The 22,274-nt window shown below is 42.5% G+C and overlaps 1 protein-coding gene and 1 long non-coding RNA gene across 6 annotated transcripts in view; one reads left to right on the forward strand and one right to left on the reverse strand.

Annotated features, from left to right (window-relative positions):
* Positions 1-9,499: 9,499 nt before the first annotated feature.
* LOC140480198 (uncharacterized) lies at positions 9,500-10,928 on the reverse strand. Its single transcript, XR_011961210.1, has 2 exons — positions 10,824-10,928; positions 9,500-10,229 (listed from the first exon to the last, which is right to left on the reverse strand). It is a non-coding gene; the product is annotated as an uncharacterized lncRNA (long non-coding RNA).
* skor2 (SKI family transcriptional corepressor 2) overlaps positions 10,856-22,274 on the forward strand; it is a 108,889-nt gene continuing 97,470 nt past the window's right edge. For 3 of the 5 annotated variants that reach the window (XM_072574921.1, XM_072574890.1, XM_072574922.1), the window contains exon 1: positions 10,946-10,998. The gene's annotated coding sequence lies outside the window, so the exon portion shown is untranslated. Of the gene's footprint in view, positions 10,999-22,274 lie in introns of all 5 variants that reach the window. The other 2 variants (XM_072574918.1, XM_072574900.1) reach the window with 2 other exon arrangements.

Here is a 22,274-nt window from a genome sequence, read left to right on the forward strand (position 1 = left end):
GAACTTGATAAAGGTGAGTTGGAATTACAATTAGCAAGTTCTTATATCAGAAGAAAGACAGGAAACAGCAACATTCCAGGTATCAATGTAGTGAATAAAAGTGCCAGAGAAGATTAATATAATTGGAAAAAAAGAATGTTCTATGGAACTCAAAAGAAATGGACATAGGAAAGACAAGGAAATCCCATAATAATATCTTAACTGAGCAAGTCTATATAACCAGGAGATGTTGTTCAAGACAAGGGCAAGTTCAACTGAGCAGAGCAGGGTGGTGTTTGTGAAAAGGTTGCCCGCTGTTCAACTTGAAAATAGGGGGCTAGGACATCATCGTGATGACAGATAATATTCCAAGAATGACTAAAAGATTAATATGGAAGGAAAATTTAGAGTTTTAGAGAAATTTAGCTAGAAATATAAAAACAGATTGTCAGACTTTCTGTGGAAATTTTAAAAAGAAAAGAGTTAACAAAACAAGCTTTAGTCCCATAGAAACTTAATAAGGGAGATGGCAGATGGTTTGAATAGGTCTTCACTATAGCAGATAGTAGTAACATTCCAGTATTAATTGTAAATTAGAAAGTGGAAAGGACAAAAGAATTCAAGAAAATTACAATCACCAGAAAAGTGGTGCTGAACAAATTTTTGGAGCTGTGGGCTGACAAGTTTCCAGGTTCCAATGGACATCATCCTAGTGTCTTACAAGAAGTGCCTTTTTTTTGCTGTCTTTGAAAATTGTGGACTGCAAAGTGAAAAAGCTGTTTTTAAAAATAAGGATTTACTAGCATGGCTGCATAATTTCACAGCAAGGAGCTTGATACCTATTGTAAACTCTTTTTTTTGTGTGGCTGTGGTCTTTTGCAATGTACACATGATCAGGAACCAAGGAGTAAATTACAAGTGAAGTTGCTTCTCAGCTAAAACTGAGTAGGTTGGAATTGGAAACAAGTTACAGAGATAAAGAGAGAGAAAGACATAGATGTCTGTGCAGATTCTAGATTAGTGTTGCTGGAAAAGACAGCAGTTCAGGCAGCATGTGTGTGCAGTTGTTCTTCCTAGCTGAAGCTTCCTGTTCCCTGCAGTAAAAGAAAACTTAATTTAAGTTTGGAGAAAAACAAGTATACTTTCCTGCAGCATTTACTGTGATCTATGACCTTTGAATTGATAAATCAGAGCTTTTTACAAGTGAACCAGTCGCTCTGTGCCTCTTGCAACCCTGTGGAAGCATTCAAAGAAAGTCAACTGAACGCTAAGCATCTGGCCAGCCAAAGAAAGATCATTGGAATTGAGAAACAAAGACCACTGAACTGACTTTCCAATTTTTCTATCTCTGCCAATAAACTCTTTGCCCTATTTGTTTGTTTATGTTCATATAAGGGGGAGCTTGTAAGGATATTGGAGTTTTATTTAGTCTTATTACATGCCAATGATTTATACCTGCATTTCTGTAGCTATACTCTAATATTTGTAATGAATAAAACTTCTTGTTCAATATGAAAACCTTGTTCATGCTTTTTATCAACTTTGGTCTAAAAGGCAGGTAAACTAGAGTACTGTGCATATTTCTAGAATAACTTTAACACTTGATTCAACTTGAGGCATAACATAGAATGTAAAACTATACAGCACAGGATCAGGCCCTTTAGCGTATGCTAAATTAAACTAATCCCTTCTGCCTGCCCTTGGTCCATATCCCTCCATTCATTGCATATTCATGTGCTTATCTAAAAATCCCTTAAACGCCCCTATCATATATGCCTCCACCGTGACCCCTGGCAGTGCGTTCAAGACTCCTACCGCACTCTGTGTAAAAAGCTTGCCCCTCACATCTCCTTTGAACTTTCCCTTCCTCTAACCTTAAATGCATGGCCCCTAGTATTGGGCATGTCAATACTGGGACAAAGATTCGGAGTAGTAGGATTTACAGTTACCAGCCCACTGAATCGATGCAATAATGAGATAGTTGATGCATTGCTTTTAATGTTCCAAAATTTCCTCGATTAAGGGAAGGTAGTGAAACTAACTCCTTTATTGAAAAATGAAGCAAGAAAACAGGAAACTACGGGTCATTTGGCTTAACATCTGCCATAGGGAAAATGTTAAAATCTACTATCAAGTTGTGATAGCAGGGTATTAAGAGCATTTCAAGGTAACCAGACAGTTCAAACATGGTTTTGTGAAAGGGACATCGTGTTAATCAATTTATTGGATTTAATTGAGAAAATAACATGGTATGGATGAAGGAGAACCGGTGGGTGCACTGTACTTAGAATTCCAGAAGATATTTAATAAGCTGTCACATCAAAGATTACAATGAATATTAAGATTTCATGCTGTAGACATGGATAGAAGATTCATTGGCTAACAGCAAATAAGTTTTAGGCATAAATCAGTCATTATCTGGTTCACAAGCTTTAACAAGTTGTCTGCCAGAGGGACTTCAACATTTTACAATTTCTATAAACGACTTGGATGAAGGGAGCAAAGATATAATTGCTAAATTTACTGATGATGCAAAATTTATTCAGAAAGTAAGTTGTAAAAAGGACATAAGGAGGCTATACATTGTTATAAGTCAGTTGGGTGAGTGTGCAAAGATCCAGCAAATGGAGTAAATTGTGAGAAGTATGAAATTATTCATTTTGGCAGGAAGAATAAAAGGGAAGCATATTATCTAAAGTGAGTGACTGCAAGTACAGCAAGAAATTAGAAAGGTTTGGTCAGGATAGTCAGCAGGATTTTGTCAGAAGGAGGTCATACCGAACAAACTAGATGGAATTTTGCAAGGATGTGATTAGGTGTATAGATGAGGATAGTGCAGTTGATGTGGTTTATATGAATTTCAGCAAAGGTCCCACATGGGAGGCTGATAAAGAAGGTAAAAGCACATGGAAAGGAGGGTACCTTGGCAAAATGGATCCAAAATTGACTTAGTGGAGGGAGACAGAGAGGGATTGTAGAAGGCTGCGTGTGTGAGTGGAGGCTGGTGTCCAGTAGTGTACCACAGGGATCCATCCAGGATCCTTTATTGTTTGTGATATGTATAAACAATAGAGATGAGAATGTGGGGTGGATGATAAGTGGGTTTGCAGATGACATGAAGATTGGTTGGTTAGTCAATAGAGATGAAGAAGGTTTTAGATTACAGCAAGATATAAAAGGGTTGGTCAGATGTACAGATCAGTTGCAAATGGAACTTCGCCCTGAAAAGTATAAGGTGATGCACTTGGAAGAAGTAACAGGAGTACTCAATGAATGGCATGACAGTTGGAACCTCAGAGGAATAGAGGGATCTTGGGATACTTGTCCTTGAAGGTGGAAGAGCAGATCAATAGGATGGTTAAGACAGCATACAAGACATTTTATCAGTCAAGGCATAACAGCAGGAGGTTATGTTGGAGCTGAAGAGAACATTGGTTAGGCCACAGCTGGAGTACTGTGTCCAGTTCGGGTCACACACTGTAGGAAAGATATGATTACTCTAGAGGGGCTGCAGAGGAGATTCGCCAGGCTGTTGTCAGGGATGGAGCACTTCAGCTGTGAAGAGATGAAAGCTTTTTTTCTTTCGAGCAGAGAGGAGTTTGGGGGTTTTACTGATCTCATTGAAACCAAAATAAGCTCAAGCTCTCCATCTTGACATTACTTGCAAGTTTGCTCTCCAAGTTTATTTTTAAGACTAGATTAGATTACTTACAGTGTGGAAACAGGCCCTTCAGCCCAACAAGTCCACACTGACCTGCTGAAGTGCAACCCACCCAGACCCATTCCCCTACATTTACCCCTTTACCTAAGACTACGGGCAATTTAGCATGGCCAGTTCACCTAACCTGCACATTTTTAGACCATGGGAGGAAACCAGAGCACCCGGAGGAAACCCACGCAGACACGGGGAGAACATGCAAACTCCACACAGTCAGTCCTCTGAGGTGACTCTTTTGTTCTTGGATGATCTTCCATTGGCTTTTAAAGTTTTCCCAACGTTCTGTTTTAACAATAATCTATTCCGCATTGTACATCTTTTCTTGTGAAAGAATAAACAAAAAAGAATGAGAGGGCATAGATTAAAAGTGATGTGCAAATGATGTAGGGGCGGTGTGAAAAGAACTTTTCACACAACATGTTGCTGGAGTCTGGAATGCACTGCCTGAAGTGTGTGGTAGAAAGGTTCAATTGAGGTATTCAAGAGGGAATTGGATGATTATTTCAAAGATATGGAGAAAAGGCAGAAGACTGGCACTGGATAATATAGGTAGTGCTGGCACAATGGGCTAAAGAGCCTCTTTCTACACAATAATAATTCTGTGATTCTGTGAAATGTACAAACTATTTAAAGGGATGCACAGGATAGATGTAGTTGTTTAAATAACAGGTTGAAGGTTCAGTGATGGGGTCACGTCCAAAAGAAGTCAACAATTATCAGAAAGTTAACTTTGGATCTGAGCCTGTTAGGCATTCTTCTGTTATATAACAAAAGTAGCCTTTTCTCATCAGACTTGATGATAATAGCAGAGTTATACCTTAGTGAACAGAAATCGTACCTTTAGCGAACACAAATCTACCAGTTTAGAGGAAGATAACTTCAGTGGATAAAGACACATGCAATGGGTAAAGGGATACAAGAAGCTTAATCCATACTGGAAAGGCAGTACGTTAATTGGTGTCACATCCACCACTTTTAAAATGCACCTCTTCCACCAATGGCACAAAATAGCAGCACTGGAACTCATTTACAAGATGCACTGCTGAAACTCACCCAAGCTCCTTTGACAGCATCCTCCAAACTTCTGACCTCCGTTACTCAGAAGAACATCAGCAGGAGAGGTATGAGAACACCACCTACAACTTCCTTGTGAGTTACACACCCCTCTGATCAGGAATATTATTATTTCTTCACTTTCACTGTAACAAAATTCTGAAATTCCCTGTCTAACAGCACTGTGGCCATATGTACAGGACATGAATGGGAACAGTTCAAGAAAGTGATTCACCACCAGCTCTAAGGGCAATTAGGTTTAAGCAATAAATGCTAGCCTTCCAGCGATAATCACATCCTAAGAATGAAGTTTTGAAAGAGGCCAGCAAAACTACAGCAGTCTTTAATTAAATGACTGGAGAAGGCAAGAATCTTGAACTGGAGAAGGCTAAAGAGAGTCAGACAAGTCTCTGCTGAGAACCGATTTTCTATGTTTGGAAAAGGAAAGGTCAGAGATGAGGCTAAACCCGGCAAGAAATAAGGAGTGAGACTGTTGCTGGATAGAAATCCTGGAATTCTCTTCCCAACAGCACTGTGAGTGTACCTACTGCAGTGGATTAAGGTAGCTCACCAATACTTTCTCAAATTCAATGTGGGATGGGCAATAAATGTTTGCCTTGCCAATGAAATTCATAACGCATGAAAGATAGGACGATAAGAGGACTGGACCAAGGGAAAGAGAACCGGGCATTGACTGACTTCCATAAATGGAAAACAGTTGAGACTCAGGGCAAAAGGGAACTGAGGTTCTGAGCAGCGACAGGACAAACTGACACATGCTTCTCAAGCCAGTCATTTTGATGAAATACTATGAATATTTGAAGAGTGCTGAATATCACAGGGATAGTCAGTGATTGTGAAGTTACTAAAGACAGTTTGGGGAAACTTTCAATTTAAATTCACTGGAGTGAGTTTGATTTGGAGAAAGGAAGGACTGCAGATGCTGAAGATCAGAGTCGAGAATGGGGTGTTGGTAAAGCACAGCAGGTCAGGCAACATCCGAGGAGGAGCAGGAAAATCGACGTTTCGGGCAAGAACCCTGCTGATGAAGGGCTCTTGCCCAAAATGTCAACTCTCCTGCTCCTCGGATGCTGCCTGACCTGCTGTGCTTTTCTAGCACCCCAGTCTCAACTCTGAGTTTGACTTGGAGACGGGTGTGAAGAAACTGGTTCAAAAAGCAAATCTCAGCAAGTAGCCAATCACAAAGAAGAAGGGAAAGGGACAGTAATGATGGTGATCAGGTTGAAGTAAACAAATAAACCCTAACAATGAACTGAATGGAATTTCTCCACAGCTCATGCTCCAGCATGAATGGCAATGAATGAAACAATAGAAATATAAACCATACACATTCTAAAAGTCTAAAATAAAAGGCGAAAGAAAATAATTGGTTAGTGCAGCAACATGGGTAAGGGGAAAAGTCATGCATGTTTTCATGATGATCCTTCACCTGGTTAGGAAATAATATGAAAGCAATTCACAAAATCCCTGCACCACCACCAGTGAACAAAAATTGCTCTTCTTTCAACAAGCTTAAACTGCAATCAAAATGTTCTTCTCACTGGAAATTTCAATGCTTTATTTATAAAAGACAAGCAACACAAACAGCCCTCTGGAATACAGAAGCACTGAGCATTAATATTTAATGCCATGCAACAGGAACATTTAAAGGTTTAAGTCCCTCCCACCACCCGCACACCCCACCCCCACAACTTGATCTCAATTATATCAAGAAGGTACATGCCCAGGGGAAACTGAGGATTCAGTGCAGGAAGAGGGAACATCACACTTGCGGTGCTCCCCGGATTCACAAGTTAATACCAACAGAGAGAATTGGGAAGACATAAAAAGTTGACACTAATACAATGCATAAAGAGAGTAAGGGTATTTACCCAAACACTCTTCATGAAATAAAGTTAACCCAAATGCAATTAGTCATGATATAAAAAAGATTTCATACAATCAGAGCATTGAAACGGGCCCTTCACCCTACCATACCTATGCTGACCAAGTTTGAATTTGTTGCCAAAGATCCTGCTTCTATGTTGCAAATGTTGGGATTAGGGTCAAAACCAAAAATCTAGTTTGCCATTCAAATACTGTACCACGGTATGGTGTACTGTTCGACGTGTCATAGGAAGTTAAGGAAATAAACCACAGCCACACCTACAGTCAGGTTGGTGTAAAACAAACCAATGATTCTCTGTCTAAAATAAAAGGAATTTAACCATGGTATTCTGGCCAATATTTATCTCTGAATCAGTATGTTAAAAAACAGGTTGGAGGAAGTTACAGATAAAGAAAAAGGAACGGCCACAGAGTATTTTAAACAAATAAAACCCAAAGAACTCAGATGTGGGAAATTGGAAACAAAAACAGAAATTGCTGGAAAAAAAACTCAGCAGGTCTGGTAGCATATGTGGATAGAAAGCTGAGTTAACATTTCAAGTCCAGTGACCCTTCTTCAAAGAATTCTAAAATTGAGCTGCTGATGCACTGGTGGTCAATGTTGTTCAGTGAGCACATGCGTTAAGTGTGATCAGGACTCAGTGCAACTTTGAATGAATTCAAGTTCATGAAGGGCAAATGATGGAAGAGCAGCCAAGCAGTGTCTGGAAGAGCATCAGAGGGGGATGCCCAGTGTGGCAGTCTCAGCCAGGCATGGCTGTCTCCCTGTGTGGTAGTCTTGTCATAGAGTCATGGAGTCATACAGCACTGAAACAGACCCTTCGGTCCAACTTGTCCATGTCGACCAGATATCCTAAATTAACCTAGCCCCATTTGCCAGCATTTGGACTATAGCCCTCTAAACCTTTCCAATTCATGTAGCCATCCAGATGCTTTTTAAATGTACCAGCTTCCACCACTTCCTCTGGCAGCTCATTCCATACATGCACCACCCTCTGCTGAAAAGGTTACCCCTTAGATCCCTTTTAAATTTTTCCCCCAGTCACTTTAAACCTCTGCCCTATAGATTTGACTCCCCTACCCTAGGAAAAAAGACCTTGGCTATTCACCCTATCCATGCCCCTCATGGTTTTGTAAACCTCGATAAGGTCACCCTTTAGCTTCCAATGCTCCAGAGAAAACAGTCCCAGCCTGTTCAGTCTCTCCTTACAGCTCAAACCCTCCAACCCTGGCAACATCCTTGTAAATCTTTTCTGAATCCTTTCAAATTTAACAACATATTTTCCATAGCAGGGAGAGTAGAATTGTATGCAGTATTCTAGAGGTAGCCTCACTAATGTCCTATGCAGCCACAAGGTGACATCACAGGCCAAACACCTCCTTCACCACTCTATCTATCCTTTCAAGGAACTATGTACCTGCACCCCTAAAACCCTTTGTTTGGCAACACTCTCCATCATTAGGTATGCAAGTACTGCCCTGGTTTGCCTTACCAAAATGTAACATATGGTCTGTTTTCATGTTGTAGACCCTTTCGACCCAACTGTCCCATGCCATCCATTTTTCATACGAACATAAGAAATAGGAACAGGCATAGAAAAGTGTGGCGCTGGAAAAGCACAGCATGTCATTCCTGATGAAGGGCTTATGTCCAAAATGTCGATTCTCCTGCTCCTCGGATGCTGCCTGACCTGCTGTGCTTTTCTGGCACCACACTTTTCGACTCTGATCTCCAGCATCTGCAGTCTTCACTTTCTCACAGCTGGCCCCTCAAGCCTGCTCCACCATCTTACATTTATCTAAATTAAATCCTATCCATGACTTCTTGGTCCATTGTTCCATCTGATCAAGGTCCAGTTATACTCTGAGATTACCTTCTTCTCTGTCCACTACACCACCAACTTTGGTGTCATCTGTAAACATACTAACCATATCTCCTATATTCACATCCAAATCATTTGTCCCAGTGTAGAGGTCTCATCCCCTTGGGAAGTCTTCTTCATCTTTGGCTTGCAGGTTTCCTAGCAACCCAAAAGGGTGGTCTCCTCCCAGCTGTGTCTTCTGGATCATTCCTTAATTGGTTTTTCCGGAGCCCAGGAGCCATTTTCTGAACTGTGATGGACTTTGTCTTCATTTTACTTTTTTTTAATTATGTATACTTCTGTCATTAATATAGGGACCATACTTGTGCAACTTATAAAACTTTGCACTGTCCTTTTCATGCAAAGTACACTAGACAATAATTTTCTATTCTATTCTAATTACACCGAGAGCTGACGAGAGAGTGGCTGAAAGTTTCAACCACCCATGAGGGAGACATATTAATTACTTTGAGAGGTTGATGTAGATGGTCTTGGTGACTGCGATTTAAAAGCTCTCTGTTGACTGTAAAGCACTTAGGTTGTGAAAGGCCCTATATAAATGCAAGTTGTTTTTTAATTAACTATATAGCTTGGCCATTAATCTTATTAGTGTTGGCATTTCAGGTGTGGGCACTGGCACAAAACCATTTATCTTTTAGACTTGGTGACTGCATTATAAGTGTTCACGTCTTTTACCTTTAAAACAAAAGAAGAATGCTGCAATTCTGAAATCAGACCCAATAAAAGATTCCTGATGAAGGGCCTATGCCCGAAACGTTGACTCTCCTACTCCTCGAATGCTGCCTGACCCGCTGTGCTTTTCCAGCACCACACTCTCAACTGTGATCTCCAGCATCTGCAATCCTCACTTTCTCCTATAAAGGATGTGTCTAATAGTTCAGAGTGGATATTCCTCCTGACCCCTACAGTGGACTTCCAGCATGTTTGATGTGTATGAATAAGTTTCTACACTTGAAGCTTCCAAAGTATATTTTTATTTAGAGATAACAAAACCGTTGTCCATCTTTAAATTTCCAGAGGATTAGAAGTTCGGGGCTAGTGTTAACAAGTGCCTCACAAATTGAGATTAAACAATGACCTTAACAAAAATCGCAGTTTGACAGTAATTGAACAACTGCTAGAGTCCTTGTTGAAGACAGGTCCACAAGCAAAACTCCAACAAGATCAACCTGGGCAGACTGGAATCTGTTAGCGAATTTTGAGAAGATTTGTGGCTCTGTATGGTTGAGGTTCTGAATGTAGGTTTGCGCGCTGAGCTGGAAGGTTCATTTTTAGACGTTTCATCACCTTACTAGGTAACATCTTCAGTGAGCCTCCAGACAAAGCTGTGTCCGGATGCCAGAAAACCATTTCCAACACAATGTTCTGTCCTCTCAACAGTTCTCAGTGAACCACCTTGATAACTGCCAGGAACTTGCTACCACTCGTTCAGGATGTTGGCCTCATGCTTTGAGTCCAACACCTTCATGGTGAAGTACTGCAAACAGGAGGAAAGAAAGGAGGAAAATCCTGAGCTCTGGATCCCACTCATCTCAGAGGTCATCCTGTCCGCATCAATGTAGAAATGGCTGTCCAGTCAGCAGATACCCATCACCCCGAGTTGATGACGATGAGGGATTTTGTTGACTTTATTGGAAGGAGAAGTAATTTTTTTTCGTGTCATACGTTCAGTACCTCTTTGGCTAAAACTGTGAAGAAAAAAAATAAACATGTTCAAAATACATATGGATAAAACTAATGCAGACAAAAACAGCCATTGTCAATACAAATAACAGTATTCTATTTGACGCTGCACAGTTAATTCCAACAAACAAGTTCTAGCTGGGTATCCGCGTTTATCCCTTTCATCGCAAACACGATTTTCTTCAAAACAAGACGTACACCCGAGGAGCTTTTCCGTTACTCTCCGAGTCTGAACACATCGTCTCTGATCGAAGGGGGTCAAACTTGTGGAAATTCAATTCCGGCAGCTCCATTAGAACTATCTTCCAGGCGATGTTGGAGTCCCGGTGAATTTCTGGGTGTTCAGTTGCGGAATTCCCCCGGGAAATTAGGAATGAACGGTGTTGCCTCCTCCCTACTCTGACAAAACAAATAGCACAGAACAATTATTCAGCACTTCATGCTGCCCTCAGTGTTGTCAGTGTGGTGAGGCAGCTGCAAGAGGAGGTGATGGGATCACATTGTATCAAATCCCCGGGAGTTGGTGGAACCATCGCTGTGCGGAGAACACTTGGACATCTTTTAAAAGAAAACTTCTAACTATCCCGTGGAGCGCTCACCTTCCAACAGTCAAAATGCGGGATTAAATAACAGAACGGAAAAGTGCCGTCACGAATCGGGCATCTGATTCACATCGAGGGGACAGTCCGCCTCCTGAACTGTTGAATGTTTTCCTGTCCAGCTACACGCCCCACCCAGCAACATGAGGCAGCCGCCAATCCAGGCTCTGCCGAGGTAAGCACCGCGACTGGTTCATCCTCCCGCTGCCGCTGGCTTCCCTCAGCTCGTTCGGTCTTTTGTTAAAGGGAAAGGTGTCATCTCTCTCTCTCTCTCTCTCCCTCCCTCATGCAGACGCACGCACTGAAAAATTGCAGCTCCCCGTGGCTCCAGTACCATTCCCCAATTGCAGTTTGTTTTCAAAAGAACATAGCTAACGGAGAATTGAATCCTCAGCCCTCTGCACGCTGTGCTTTGAAAACAAAACAAAAAAATGATTTCACACGCCTTTTACCTCTAGGCCCGTTCGATTTAATTTTAACTAACTGATTTTCGCTTCAGAAAATCATAGGTCTGTAGTAAATGTAGTTGAAGTGCAGTCTGTGCTCCACTATTGAAGGGAGATGTGGGTGCGTTACAAACTCGGATTCGTTTCTTTGTAATTCAGGGCAGACTGGATCTGCTGAAAGTGCTAACAGAGTCCCGGGTAGTTCCCTGTGAAGTTTTACACCTCTAGTTGTTTATCATCACACGTTGCCATTTCTTTACAACGTGGCATTGTTTTACAAAGGTGTGCCGGACAACTCATCTGGGTTTTCTTCCTACTTTGAACAATGGGCCTGATGCTTGTTCTGTAGCAAAACTGTTATTACACGGGGCCATTAGCAGTGGAATTGTCTGAAGATGCAACTGTCCCGTGTTTCACTGGGGCATTTTACTGGAGCCTTGATTCACACCAGGTTTTAGGGCAAGGTGACCCCTGAGCACTGATTTGCAAAGACATGCTTGGAAATGACAAAGAGCAGGAAGAGGAGCAGACATCAGGGCCAATTGCTGAATTTGGAATGGGCGAAAGGTAAAAACAATGACTGCAGATGTTGGAAACCACATTCTGGATTAGTGGTGCTGGAAGAGCACAGCAGTTCAGGCAGCATCCAAGGAGCAACGAAATCGACGTTTCGGGCAAAAGCCCTTCATAATTCCTGATGAAGGGCTTTTGCCCGGAATATCGATTTCGCTGCTCCTTGGATGCTGCCTGAACTGCTGTGCTCTTCCAGCACCACTAATCCAGAAAGGAATACAATGGTTTGCCAATTAGAATGGACGAGACGTGCTCTGGGCATCGTCCCAGCTACACCGAAACATCACAATCGTACACTCAAGGTCGAAAAATAATGCAAATAGGCTGTGGGCATTGCTTTCATGTATTTGCTAACCCTATTACTTTCTCGAACTGCTTCAGACTAGGCAGTGTTGTTAGGAAGGAGTATAGATGTCAATGCTCTGGAATATGCTGTCAAAACAGTTCTGCTGAGCTGCTGCAGTGAATAGGAAATAGGAGCAGGAATCAACCATTCAGCCCATCAGGCCTGTTACCCCCCCCCATTCAAATAATTTAGAAGAGTCACACTGGACGCAAAATGTTAACTTTGTTTCTATCTCCATGTATGCAATCAGATATGCTGAATTTCTCCAGAAATTTTCTGTTTCTGTATCATACGCTCAGCATCTGCAGTGTTTAGTTCATTAATCATCTATCTTTGTCCCATTTTCGCCACTTGATGTAGTTGGTTTCCAAAGGTCGATCAATTTCAAGTAGAGAATTCTAAAGATTTACCCCCCTCTGAGTGAAGAGGTTCCTCCTCATCTCAGTCTTAAATGACCTGCCCTTTATTCTGGGATTGTTTCCTTGTCCTATACTCACCAGCTGGGAGGACACATCCTGTCAACATCAAATCTGTCATGTGCTGTAAGAATTTTGTAAGTTTCAATGAGATCTCATCCAATTTTTCAAATCTCTGGAGGGCATTGTCATGTGTGCAGTGGGCTGGTTGGCTAGTATGCAGAGTAAAGCCAACAGGATGGGTTGAATTCCTGCAATGGTGTAGCTACCATGATAAACTCACCCTTCACGGTGACTCTTGGGTTAAACTACTACCAGTCCTGTCCCTCTTGATTGATTGAGAAGCCCTAAGGTTTGGTAGGACTATGGTGGAATCAACCAATTAGCAGCTCACGGTTGGGTTGGAGTGCTACCATTAATCCTCCTTTCTACTCTTTGAAGTAAAGGCTGCAAATGAAAGTAAAGACTGACACCCGTTGAACCTTCTTAAATTTTTGTTGCATTGAACATGTTGTACACCACTGTCCACTGCAGATCCCTAATGGGGAAACCCTTTTGTAGTGAGCTCCCACACTGGGGATCTCCAATGCTAAAACATAGAACATTATGACAAGAAGCATTCAGCCGCTGCACCATGGTGAGGAAGTGGAGAGCGTGCAGTAGCCCATATGAGAAACTATTCCATGCCACTTTGAAGGAGGGTGGAATTCCCTTGAGACGGCTCAAATTGTGGGGCACAGAACTCCAAGGGACAGTTATGTTTCAAATGTCAAACCGTTGACAGGTGTCGGTTTGGAAGCTCACTGCTTTCTTGAGCTGCCTCAATTGCCTGTGCATTCACAGGACTGAACACAATAGTTATAAGGATCTGGATCACTTTGTTCATGTATGGACATTAACTGATGTCCTAATGGTTAATTGTAACAGCACCATCCAGCCAACTCCTCCACCGTACAACTTATCCCAGACTCTGATCAACTCCACATTCTAAGCTTTTTCCTCTGTCAGCCTCCTATAACATTGCTGAATGAGGGGCTTGTTTCTGACCAGCAACTCTCTTACACCATTCCCTCAGAGAGTTCCATGTCTCAAACTTTAACATGATGCAAATAAAAGGCAATTTCTAAAAAAAGGTCTGAGGGCACATCCACTCCAACATAATTGACAGAGAAATATGTTACTTGCATGAGAAGGCAATGCGCTAGTGGTGTTATCCTAGACTATTAATCCAGAGTTGAAAATATGTTGCTGGAAAAGCACAGCAGGTCAGGCAGCATCCAAGGAGCAGGAGAATCGACGTTTCGGGCTTATGCCCGAAACGTCGATTCTCCTGCTCCTTGGATGCTGCCTGACCTGCTGCACTTTTCCAGCAACACATTTTTCAGCTATTAATCTAGAGTGTCAGCTAATGCTCTTGGGACCCATGGCAGATGGTAGAATTTGAATACAATAAAGAATCTGGAATCCTGTTCTATGTTCACTCTTGTGAACTTCCTCTGTACTCTCTCCAATGTGCTTATATCCTTCCTAGAATGTGGTGTCCAGATCTGGAGGCAGCTGAGGTCTAGCTATTATCTAATGCAAATTTAATGAAATATCTGTGATTTTGTGTTCCATACCCATATTAATAATGCCGAGGACACAATATGTTTTATTAATTGTTTGCTAAACCTATCTTGTCACCTTTATTGATTTATACATTCTTACACACCTTTTTAGGGGAGTCAATAGCCTAATGGTATTCTTGCTAGATTATTAATCTAGATACTCAGCTGATGTTCTGGGGTCCTGGTTTCAAGTGCCTCCATGGGAGATGGTGGGTGCTGAATTCATCCAATCTGGAATTAAGAGTCTAATGATGACCATAAAACTGTTGTCAATTGTTGGAAAAACCCAGCTAGTTCACTAATATCCTTTAGGGAAAGAAATCTGCCATCCTTACCTGGTCTGGCCTATACGTGACACCAGACCCACAGTAATGTGGTTGATTCTTAACTGCCCTCTGGGCAATTAGGAATGGGCAATAAATACGAGCCTAGCCAGAGACGCCCACATCCCCTAAGTGGATTTTTTTAAAAATCTCAATGTAAACCTATTGCTGCTGAATCTGAAGGCAGAATGTTACTGTCTGGCAGCAGAGACACACAGTGCCAGACCACCCTCCTAAATGGGAGACTCAGTATTCAGCAACACCCCAGTGTCGATTTTCATTTCAGAGAAACTGTCACGAGTTTTCTTTGCATATTTGTGACAAAGGTACCAAAGTGATGAGCTTTTAAAATATGGCGGCAATCAGCTGGTTTATGATGAGTCAGGAGTGTGGTGGAATACTCCCCACTTGCCTGGATGGGTGCAGCTCTGACAACCCTCAAGCAGCTTGACATCATCCAGGACAAAGCAGCCCACTTTATTGACACCGCATCCACTCCCTCCACCACCAATGCTCAGTAGCAGCAGTGTGTACTATCTACAAGATGCATTGCAAAAACCTAAGATCCTAAGGCAGCACCTTCTAAACCTATGACTACTTCCATCTAGAAGGACCAGGTCAGTAGATACATGGTAACACCACCGCCTGCAAATTTTCCTCCAAGCCTCTCACCATCCGTTCAGAAATATATTGTGGTACCTTCAGTGTCGCTAGGTCAAAATCCTGGAATTCTCTCCCTAAGGGCATTATGGGTCAACCTACAACACATGGGCTGCAGTGGTTCATGGAAGCAGTTCACCACTGTCTTCCCAAGGGCAAGTAGGGATGCGCAATAAATGCTGGCCGAGCCAGCAACGCTCACATCCCATGAATGGATTTTAAAAAGTACTCGACCCACATACAACAACACTCGGAGTTGTCCTATTCAGTGTTCTAAACAAGTGGTCAGCTTAGTTTCCAGCTCTTGTTAGTTTGCTAGTCAGGAATCCAGATACAGAAGTAGACTGGTGCTCCACATGAAAACCTATGAATTTCCACTAGATAATTCACCTTGTATGGACTGACTAATCAATCCTTGCGAAGAAATCTCTTTGCACCCACACATCCTCCCCAACGTTCCATGAATAAGGCACGTCATAGTGTAAGCTGAAAAAACTAGCTTAACACCTGGCCTATGCAAAGCCAAACCCAACAACTTCTTCTGTAAGAGAATGAGGAATACCTCCACACAAATTGAATATAACTGGCCAGACAGAGAGAAAGCCCTCATATATTAAGGGTCTAAGGGCCTGTTTGGTTTACAGTGGTAGAGGACAGCCCATTAGTGAGTCTTAACTAGAAAAGTCCGTTGTCTTAATAATATGTAATTATGCTGAGAAAATGATACTTTTGGTTAAACCTTACATTCAACAAGACAATTCTCAACAAATACTAATACAAAAGGAATTCAGCATTTGTACTGTCTAAGAAGAGGGTACTGATTCTGATTGGCAGTGGCGTAGCCATGGAGAAAATACATGTTAGATGATGACTGACATTTTAAACGAGGCATGTCGACTCTGGCTAAAGCCAACCTTGAGAAATGAAGCCGAGAATATCTGTCACCTATTTTATTAAATTGGAACAAGTGTTCTGCACGCACATGTTCTTCCTCTCTCCAAAGCACAGAGTCGTATGTACTAATATATGTCGCTTCAGCCAAGTGCACTGAAGTGTGAGCCCAACCACCAATCTTAATTTGGTTGTCAGCATAATTCTTCACACTATCAGGATTATTTAGCAAGTTCTGTCCAGTTGTAGAATCACATCAAATGTTGGGCATTGTGTTTTGAGTTTTGCAAGCATGAGCAGATTAGGTAGTCAGTACCTTATTTGATGGGAATAGATGAAGGGATATGCTGATGGATGCAATCCCCCATGTTGAAAGTGAGGCCTCTTGTTCTAGTCTATCCTAGTAGGAGAGAAAATATCCTTTCAGAAACCAAACTGTCAAATACCCTCATGATCTTGCAAACACACAATCGGGAATTAAAACAGAAATTGCTGGAGAAAGCAACAGTGCAGCAGTCATCTGCATCCAAATGCAGGCAACACTTTTATGTTGGTAAAACCATCACTCTACAGATGAGTGTTTATTGACATTAACAATATACAGTGGTTCAGTGAATCAGATGAGCTCTTTGTAAACATAATTATCACTTATAGTGGTCAGCCAGGTCGGGACAGTGCTAACCTTGAAGAAAGCTGTCCTGGTGGATCTAGCGATCTCTCTGGTTTCACCCTTTCTTGACACCAGTTGGAATCTGGTGCAAAGTAAAGAGGATCTCCAGGTGTCCAGCAATAGTGCTCTCATGAAGAAGCAGTAACTACCAATCTCACTGAAATATTCTCTCAATCAGGAGGTAAAATGCACTGAAGTTTTCACTTTGTATTGAAATGTTACAGAAAATGAAATAAATTATTGGGTAAAGTATCATAAAGAAACAAAAAAAATGTATCTTTTTGGAGAAATTTTACATTGTAAAAATATAAGGTAAGGTAGGCTGTTTGGCAGTAATAATGAACTTAGTACACTTTTAAACATACAATTTTATCACATCCAATGGGATGTTTTCTTTCTGAGAGAATTTGCATTGAGCCTAATAGTGTGTAATAGGGTAAGTTCTTGTTGGTTCAGTGATTTCTACTTGATACGGAGATAAAAGGGACTTCAACAGTGCATCCTCTGAAATGGCATATGTCCAGACGACAGAACACGGGAGAGGCTGGGCCAGCCACTATCTCTGGACAAGCTGACCAAGGCCCTCGCGTCCTTTGAAAAGAATAAAACTCCCAGAAGCGACAGCTTACCGGTCGAGCTCTATCTCTGTGGGATTTGATTGGCCAGGACCTGCTGGTGGTGTATGTCAGTACGCTTCGGGCAGGTACCATGAGTGAATCCATGAGGAAAGGCATCATCACCTTCAACTACAAGCGGAACGGGGAGAGGGAGGAAATCAGAAATTAGAGACCATACTTACAATTGAATATGGATTACAAAATTTTGTCAAAGGTTATCGCCAACCGGGTCAGGTCTGCCCTGGGATTGGTGAACCACCCTGACTAAACCTGTGCTGTACCGGGCAGGAAGATCGCTGACAGTCTCGCATTCCTCAGGGATACAATCGCCTGCGTGCAGGATAGAGGGTTGGACACCTGCCTCATCAGCCTGGATAAGGAGAAAGCCTTTGACAGGATATCACACAGGTATTTGAGAGATGTTCTCTCCAAAATGGGCTTTGAGGAGGGAATCTGCAATTGGATCAGACTGCTCTACGAGAACTGGCCAACCAATCCTCAATCCCCTTCACCATCAGGACTGACCACCTGAAGGTGTTGGGTATTTGGTATGGGGGGGCAGGGGCATGTGCCAAGTCTTGGGAGGAGCGTATCAGCAAAATGAGGCAGAAACTCTGCAGATGGAAGCTACAATCGCTCTCCATCGCAGGAAAAAACCTGGTCATCAGGTGTGAGGCACAGTCATTGCTGTTATACGTGGCACAGGTCTGACCTATTCCCAGAACCTGTGCCGCTGCAGTCCCCGGGCCATCTTCCATTTCATATGGAGATCAAAGATGGACCGGGTCTGAAGGGACACGATGTATAAGGATCTGGGCAACGGGGGAAAAAAACACACCCAATGCCACCCTCACCCTGATGGCCACCTTTGTGTGTGGCTGCATCAAGCTGTGCGTGGATCCCCGGTACGCAAACACCAAGTATCACTATTTACTGAGGTTCTACCTGTCCCCGATGTTGTGAAGGATGGGCCTGGCCTTGCTGCTGCAGAACGTTCCAAGTAGATGGACCATTTCCGTATCACCTGTCCTTCGTGGAGAAGTTTATGAAGAAAAACAACTTTGACCACAAGTCCATCAGGAAGTGGTCAGCATGTAGTGTCCTTGAGACCCTTCGGGAAAAGGAGGGGGCGGATCCTATCGAGCGGTTCCCTGAGCAGACTGTCAAAGCCATTTGGCAGAATGCCTCATCGCCAGAACTTTCCAACAAGCACCAAGTTATGGCTTGGCTGGTGGTGAGAAGGGTTCTGCCTGTGAGATCCTTTATGCATGCCCGGACTCTCAGCCGCACCGCACGCTGCCCTCGAAGCGGCTGCGGTGGGGGAGGACGAGACTGTCACACACCTCCTTCTGGAATGTGCCTATGCAGAAGAGGTCTGGAGAGGAATGCAGTGGTGTTTGTCAAGGTTCGTCCCGAACAGCTCCGTGACGTGGGACTCCGTGCTCTACGGCCTGTTCCCCGGGACGCACACCAAGACGAACATCAACTGTGCCTGGAGGATCATCAACGGTGAAGGACGCTCCCTGGGAGGTCTGAAACCTGTTGATTTTCCAGCTGAAGAAGTTGACCCCAACTGAGTGTTGCAGACTGGCACATTCCAAGGTCCAGGACTACGTGTTGAGGGATGCGCTGAAGCTTGGGGCAGCTGCCGCCAAGGCGCGGTGGGGAAAGACCACCGTGTAACATCTGCCTGCCTAAAGAAGAACAGGGGGCCTACCCAGTCATTTGGGCTCTGCTGACGTCTCAGCAGAAGAGCTGGATAGTAAATGTACAGACTTGTATATAGGAAAAATAAATTTCGATGTCTGTATGTAAAGCAATGTAATGTGTGCACAAGAATGGCATGACCAATTGTATAGAGATCCAAATAATTTTATGAATTAAATATATTTTTGAAATAAAAAAAATTATTGACAGTGAGTTCTGGATTTCACTGTTAACACGTCTGCAGTCCACACAGGTGAATTTATCAGTTTAAGAAGATAAATTAAGGCAAATGTTGACTGTTTTACCACCATCCCTATTGGAAGCTCCAGGCCAATGTGGATTTTAAAAGTTGACTTTACGACATGATCATAAAGCAACTGCCGTCAAAGTTGTGTATGCCTCTAGGTGATCTTGAAGTTGTGATGTCAATATTATGCTTGCTTACCGATAGTCATACGGCATCACTTGAAAATGCACACTCATCAAGCAAAACAGTTCTCAAAATGTATGTTTGTCACTAAGTAAAGTGTTGTGCTGTATCAAAGGAACACATTATTTGGATGTTGCTGCTGTGCTGTACAGTCAATATGGAGCTTTGCCTTGTCCCTCTCTACTATTCTGCCAGCTGTCTGTATAAACATGATGACCCTTGGCATTACTTAAAATATTGTAGTTATTGCTCGAAATGATGCTGAAGAAAGCAAGATTTACCAAATTCGGTTGATAAGGTACAAAAACAGAAATTGCTGGAAAAACCCAGAACAGTTACGAAGAACAGTCACTGGACCTGAAACATTAACTCTGCTTTCTGTTCACAGATGCTGCCACACCTGCTGGGTTTCCAGGAGTTTCTGTTTTTGTACCTTATTTCCAGCATATACAGTTCTTTGTTTTTGTTTGCATTAATAAAGTGATGGAGTATAAGAGCAAAGAAGTCTTACTGCAACTGTACAAGGTGCTGGTGAGACCATACCTGGAGTATTATGAACAATTTTGGTCCCCTTATTTAAGGAGAGGCACTATTTCGTTGAAGGCAGTTCAGAGAAGGTTCACTAGGATGATCCCACATTTGGAGGGATGGTCTTATGAGCAAAGGTTGAAACAGGTTGGGACTCCTCTCATTGAAGTTTAGAAGAATGAGAGGTGATCTCATTCATACATAAAGGACTCTTCAGAGGTTTGACAGGGTAAATGCTGAGAGGATGTTTCCCCGCATGGGACAGTCTACAAATTAACAGGCAACATTTTATTTTCTTTTGTAAATATATTTATTAGCATTTTTTTTTAACTTTACCAACATATAAAATTATTGAAAAATACAATCAATAACAAATATCAGTATTATAAAAAGAAAAACATACAAATTGCAACACAATTACTGTCTCCTAACTATTAACCTACCGTCTAATACAAAACAAACCCTAACACTGTGTAAAGCAACACCAAAAAAAACCAAAAAACTCACAAAATACAGAACAGCTATGCTCGGCGCAAAGTTACTAAACAAAGGAACAGGAGCATTTATATATATATAACCGTATTAACTCAGGAGATCCTCTCCAGGGCCCAGGGCTTGACAAATCTAACCATCCTGACCAAACAAACACCCTAGTTAAGACAACTGACAAATCTATTTCCAAATAACTCAAGTAGAGCTGCTATGTCTTATAAAAGTGGTCTGTTGTGTGGTGCACCATGTTTGTAAAAAGGTCCAAGGGAATGTGCTCCATAATTAATTTCTGCCATCCCAGCAAGCCCGGCGGGTTCTCAGACACCCAATTCATCAGAATATTCTTCCGTGCACAGTGTGCAAGAATATTAAGTAGTTTCTTCCCATGCCTGTCTAAAGATGGTAAATTCGGTAGACCTAAGAGGAGAGATATCGGGTCTACTTTGACTTCAGTCCTCCATACCCTCCCTATCTCTCCCGCCACAGCGCTCCAATAAACATGGAGCCTGTGGCATGCCCAGAAGCAATGGGTAAGAGTACCTATACTTATTTTACATTTGGGGCACACTGAAGATGCCCCTTTTTTAAACTTCGCCAGATGGTCTGATGCCAGATGAGCCCTGTGCAGAACTTTTAACTGCATAGCGCATGTCCTATTGCAGATTGAGATCATTTGAATATTCTCCCATATGTTCTTCCATGTTTCAGAAGAGATCTCCACTCCTAACTCTTGATCACGGTCCTCACATAACCAGTTAATATCCTGCCAGGCCCTGCCGCCCAGCAGGCGATAGAGGGCACTAACCGAAAGGGTGCTTGTGGAACATAGCAACAACCTCTCTGTATCGGGCTTATAAGGCTTAGTGAGAAGCGTGGTCTTCTTCTGGATGAAATCTCTGCTGGAAAAAATGGAAAAGATCTCTGCTGGACAACCCATATTTGCAGCTCAGTTGCTCAAAAGACATCATAACCTCCCCCTCAAACAAGTCTGCCAAACTAGAAACTCCTCTCGCTGCCCATAGTTTGAACCCTGAGTCCATCATCCCTAGTTGGAACGCTGGCATGCCAACTATAGGTGTAAGTGGTGAAGTCTTGGATAAACAATCCTCACTCTGATGCATCGCCTCCATGCCTTGACTGTACTAATGACAATGGAGATCCGGCAATGGTCCATAACTGTCCTCATCTTATCCATGTACAACAGGTTAATAAGAGGGCACTTTGCTTGGGAGGCCTCAATATCCAGCCATATTGAGTTTAGATCATTACCTACCCAATCACAGACAAAGCTCAGCAGGGAACTCAATTGATACCTCCTGATGTCTGGGAAATCAACTCCTCCCCCTTCTTGAGGCAACTGCAATTTAGTAAGTTTGATGAGGGACTGCCCACGATGCCAGACAAAGTAACCAAACCACCCCATAAGCTTCTGCAGCGTTGACCTGGGAAACATTATAGGGAGCATACGCATGGGATAAAGCAAACGAGGAAGAACATTCATCTTAATGAGAGATATTCGGCCCAGCCATGAAATTGGAAGAGCCTCCCATCTCTGGAGATCTCGCCTAATATTGTCAAGCAAGTGAGCAAAGTTAGTCTGAAATAACAGATCAAATTTGGGGGGTAATAAAAATGCCTAGGTATCGGAACCCTGCCCGTGACCACTTAAAAGGGAACTTAGGGCCACCTTCAACTTCTGGCACATCCTTAAGGTTCCACAAAGGCGTTGCCTCCGATTTTGCAAA

The sequence above is a fragment of the Chiloscyllium punctatum genome, chromosome 1 (genome assembly GCF_047496795.1).
Source record: "Chiloscyllium punctatum isolate Juve2018m chromosome 1, sChiPun1.3, whole genome shotgun sequence".
Classification (NCBI taxonomy): Eukaryota; Metazoa; Chordata; class Chondrichthyes; order Orectolobiformes; family Hemiscylliidae; genus Chiloscyllium; species Chiloscyllium punctatum.